The sequence below is a fragment of the Helianthus annuus genome, chromosome 13 (genome assembly GCF_002127325.2).
Source record: "Helianthus annuus cultivar XRQ/B chromosome 13, HanXRQr2.0-SUNRISE, whole genome shotgun sequence".
Lineage (NCBI taxonomy): Eukaryota > Viridiplantae > Streptophyta > Magnoliopsida > Asterales > Asteraceae > Helianthus > Helianthus annuus.
In genome coordinates this window covers 38,666,793-38,672,063 of record NC_035445.2, presented here as the reverse complement: position 1 = coordinate 38,672,063, position 5,271 = coordinate 38,666,793, and the positions used below count along the sequence as shown (strand labels likewise).

Below are 5,271 nucleotides of genomic sequence, written 5' to 3'. Positions count from 1 at the left end.
CAAACACCAGCCAAATGTCCCCAATAACGCAGTAGGAAATCTCACTAATTTACTTTTGATTACTATTATTACATGTTACTCGTGAGATTGATTTTGTTGTTTTAGGAAAGTTCGATTTGACATTCTGGGTAAGGATGGGTATTTGGTACCGGGTACCGGTATCGAATCGATACCGAACCGGTACCTTACAGGTACCGAACCGTACCGGCACCGAATTTCCCCGTTTTTCGGTACCGGTACCAGTACGGTACTGGTATTTACGGGTAAAACACCAGTAAATACCGGTATTAAACCGGTGTATTCGGTACCGATACCCACTTTTCCTATTTTTCGGTGCCGGTACTTTCGGTACCAATACTGGTTCGATTCCAAACGAGTACCATGTTCATCCCTAATTATGGGTCTCTTGGTTAAGCAATATTAGGCTTCGTGAGTCATCCATAGAAAAATATTATCAACTTAGTATTGATAATTGTTGATAAATTAGATAAAGCTTGAGACAGTTGAAGGTTGTGGATTTAACCTTCATAATGTGCAAGTTTAGTTATTAAAAAAATAATATAAGAAAGAAATTCTTATAATATTATATGTTTGCTCAATACAGGGTCGGTATCTTTGGGGTGAGATAAGACTTATAAACAATAGGTGGTGGGTTCGATTCTCACAAGGGGGTTTTTCTCAGATTTATTAGGTTTCCTACTGAATTGGTGTATTCGTGTTATTATCTAGTGGAGATATAATGCGGTTCCGCTGGTGGCATGATAATACTCCAATGGTCCGTCAGTGATTCAAATTTGTCATTAAAAAATAATATGAAAAAAAGAAATTCTTATAATATTATATGTTTCCTTCATACAGGGACAGATCTATGTGAATCTCAAGAGATGCACATGCTACTTTTCAACTTTCTTAGCGAAGTACAAAATACCACTAAAACAGTAAAAAAAATCTTTATTTTTTGAATGTATAGTAAAAAAATTATGGAATAGTCCTGAACTTTTATTCAAGATCCGCTACTTGCTACATATACCCCTGAAACAGTAAAAAAATCTTTATTTTATGAATGTACCGTAAAAAAATTATGGAATAACGCTGAACTTTTATTCTAGATTCGCTACTTGCTACATAAAAAATACGTCTGTACATAAGCATATGTGTACTAGAAAATACATCTTTACATAAGCATATGTGAACAAAACACGTGAACACGTATACTATAAACACACCCGAGTATGCATACACCCACAAAGACTAATATATAAACATACACAAACATGAATTGATATGTTATGTCAGACAAATTGGTAGACAATTAATGGAATATTAGATTTTAATAATCAAAACTATTCAGCGTTGACCGCCAACAGTCTCAACTTCAAAAATAAACACTTGCAGTCCCAACTATTAACATATTGGCTTCAAATGGACCCTGACTAACAGAACCCTAACACCGTTAGTCTGCGGTTGTCGGAAAAACGTTTTTGGCCGGAAAAAGGTTACTAAATGTCCGATCTAAGGTTACAAAGAGATTTGGGATGAAAATGTTGAGTTTTCCGACCAAAAAACTTGAGATTTCTAGCCAAAAATAAGTTTTCCGGCAACCTCAATAATTGGGGCTTTTACCAGAAAAAAGTTCTTGAAGATCCGTAATAAGGTCACAAAGAGATTTGGGACGAAAAAGTTGAGTTTTCCGGCCAAAAACGTTTTTTCGGCGACCGGAGACTTACGGCGGTAGGGTTCTGTTAGTTAGGGTCCATAGGAGACCAATATGTTAATAGTTGGGACTACCAGATGTTATTTTTGAAATTGTAACTGTGAGCGGTCAACGACAAAAAAATTACAAGTTTTGTCCTTTATGTTTATACCAAATTGCAGGCGTTGTTCTTTAGCGCAAAAGTTGACAGGTTTTGTACTTAATGTTTCAAAATCTTGCACGTTATATCCCTTAGGCCAAACCCAGTTAGATTTTTTTGTTTAAATCATATTACACAAGGGTAATTTGGTCATCTAACTCAATTTTATTTAACAAAATAAAGCAGAATGATATGTACATCTCTCTCTCTATCCCTCTCTCTTTCTCTCTCTAAACTTTCTCTCACTCTCAGTCACCCACCTCCCAAAAAGTGTCAGTCTGAATCGGAGACCATAGACGAATCGCTCGTTGAAAACATTTCCGACAAGATTCATAGCTTTAATTCTTCTTCGTCGTCGTCAGATTCTGAATCGGAGAAGAAAATTAAGTTTGATGATGATGATGTTAAGAAGCATCATGATGCTGCTCCGTCGTTATCTTCTTCTCTGAAATGAAAGAGTAACCGATTGGCGGTGGAAACGTAAGGAACAGTTGTTTTATTAGTTTCTTCTTTCAATTTCTTGCTTTCAACTCTCAATCAATCGATAATATTCTCGTCAGTCGGATTCAGGATTAGATTTTTCCATCTGGGTTTCAATCAAGATTGATTCTTGTGCATTCAGAAATACAAAAAAACTGTTGATTTGAAATCATTTGATTTATAAATTAATAATCTTTGATCTGGGGTTTTGAAGATAGAAACAGAGATAAAGATTATTCAATTCATGGGTTGTTTTTCTTGTTTTGATTCGAGGGTAGAAGAAAAAAAAGATTCCTCAAAAAGTTGAGGCTGATCAACCTCAAGTCCACTCACCTGCTTCTTCCAACATCTCCAGATTACCTTCTGGTATGTGTGTTTGTTTAATAGTTTGAAGTATGAATGGATATTAAATAGATAGATATACAATATTGGTTTGTTTGATCTGATCTATGTTTGTATGTATTAGGATTTAGGAATCCCCTTTTGGGTCTGAATGTTGAACATTGAGGTGACATAGAGATGATTTAGGGATTGTGAGGGTTATAAAGGGGGAAATTGTCACACCCCCAAAATCCCACACGCGGAGTACCACCGCTTGGAGGCGTGACTGACCAGGACCAAGCCACCAATTATATCAAACATAGCATTTAATAGTAATCAAAGACATAATTGATGTTCAAAACCAAACACTGTTTAAGTAGCGGAAGCATTAAATGTAAAACCCAAATCATAAGTATCAATGTGTGAATGTAAAAGTGTTAAACAAGCATTCACGAGTTCTTGTCCACAACGACCCGCTTCTCCTCTGGTGCAAGCTCCAAGTATACCTAAGGCCCTGCAAGGCATGCAGCAAATAATCAACAAACTAGTTGAGCGAGTTCACAGAAAGTAAGGTTCTAACATGCATAAGTATAGCTAGTGGGGGCTTCCCATACTAGTGTGTACTAAAGGTGGGGGCTTTCCATGTTCATCTTGGTCAATGAGGGTTTCTCATTAACGGTACTTACTAGACTAACTTCCGACCATGTGTTCTTCTTTACCGAGAACAGGAAAACGTACAGGGTCACGTAGGCTTTACGTGACGTGCCCTTCCCCGAGGACAGTGGTACGCGTGGGGGCTACGTAGGCTTTACGCAGCGTGGCCTTCCGACCTGGAAGCCAGTGAATGGTATTGGGTTACGTAGGCTTTACGTAACGTGTCCTTCCCGACCCGGGAGACATATGGCAAATATACTGGGTTACGTAGGCTTTACGTAACGTGTCCTGACTAACCTGAGGACGATGGTCTATAGTCTGGTATATGCGTAAGTACGAGTAACTCCTTTTACAATATCATATCCAACCCAATTCCCAACCCGGGAATCCCATGCCTTGGCTGTGTGAACTCACCTTGGTTTGCTCGGCAGATACACAAAGAGGGTTTCTTGAACTAACAGTGATCAATCACGTCCTAACAGGGTTATCACACTAGTCAGGTTCGGTTCAAATATTGCACGTATGAATCATACAGGTGAACACGTTGTTAACACGTAATCATCATGGCAACCACGTATGTATATCTTAGCAACCCGAAATTAGTCAAACAATATGGTTAACATGTGTGAAGTAGAACAAGCCCAATAACATGCATAAGAGATCCAACATCAATTGATCAAAACATATAACAATTCAAGCATAGTGGTCTCGGCCCAAATAAATAAAACACGATAGTGGACTTGTGCGATCCAATAATGTGAACGGCCCACATAGATGACTTGTGCGGTCCGACAGGTCTTGTCCGATCGAGTCAGGTTGTGCGATTTGCCTTTGGGCCTTGAGGCCCAAATCAGTTAACAGATCACAGCCAGCTTGTGCGACCCGACTGATCTTGTACGCTCAGGTTGGGTTGTACGAAGCATTATGGGCTGTCCGGCCCAATAGTTCAAACCCGTGTGACCCAAACACGTTTTGTGCGATTAGGAGCCCTTGTGCGACCGGGTTTCCTTGTGTGATCAGGCCGGCTTTGTACGATGGACCTCTTGATCGTACAAGAGACCTTGTGTGACCCATTAACTAATTACCAAGAATTATGCATAACAGTTACAATCTAAATCAATCCCTTTTTGATTAATTCAATAGTTTCCAACTTTAGTAATTATCAATCAACAGTTTCCAATCGTTTACTTAGCATAGAACCGATCAAACAATGGCAATTACCCTTTAATCCATATGAACAATAACACGTTCCTAACTCATTCATACCGTCAATCTAAATCATTAAACAATACTACGATCATTGTTATAGCAGCCATAAACACATCACAACTAACATGCATCCGGTTTACACAAAATCATGAAAGCATCATATACGATTATCTATGTTGATCCACGCACACAAACATGTAAACCGATTCATCAAGAACACCATATCCCATCCATTTACATCACAATTCAATATACATCATGTCCCTAAATCGACATATGATACAGTAGATCAAACATTATTCAACACATAATCAACAATCAAAACACTAACCAGTTAGGATGGGTAAACGAGGGTTGATCCAACTTGTGATCTTGGTGCCGTCGGTGTTCACGCAAAAGAGAGAGAGAGTTTGTGTGTGTGCCAAGATTGAAACTAAAACAAAACCCTAGTTGTGTATGTGAGCATGTACGTAGAGGAGATGTGGGCCGAACCCCACATGGGCCGCCCTATTGGTCCGTGTACATGAGTGAGGCCCAACCGGCCTTGTGCGGGTGTTGCGGGCTTGTGCGGTTCGAGTTATTAACATTTATATATATACAAAGCACACAATAACAAAACGTTTATTAAATCCAAACATATAATCCAGTTCACATATGCACGTAGCGTTACACAAAACGAGTCTAAAGTTCGAGTTGTCACATTATCCCCAACTAATTGGAAATTTCGTCCCGAAATTTTGTATGCACTCACTGA

General features: G+C 38.8%; 1 long non-coding RNA gene across 2 annotated transcripts; it reads left to right on the top strand.

The window, feature by feature from the left end:
• Positions 1–2,077: 2,077 nt before the first annotated feature.
• Positions 2,078–2,889, top strand: LOC110902572. Of its 2 annotated transcripts, XR_004876017.1 has the most exons (3): positions 2,078–2,333; positions 2,612–2,699; positions 2,800–2,889. It is a non-coding gene; the product is annotated as an uncharacterized LOC110902572 (long non-coding RNA). The 2 variants fall into 2 exon arrangements; XR_002571224.2 differs by having other exon boundaries at positions 2,078–2,699.
• The last annotated feature ends 2,382 nt before the right edge of the window (positions 2,890–5,271 follow it).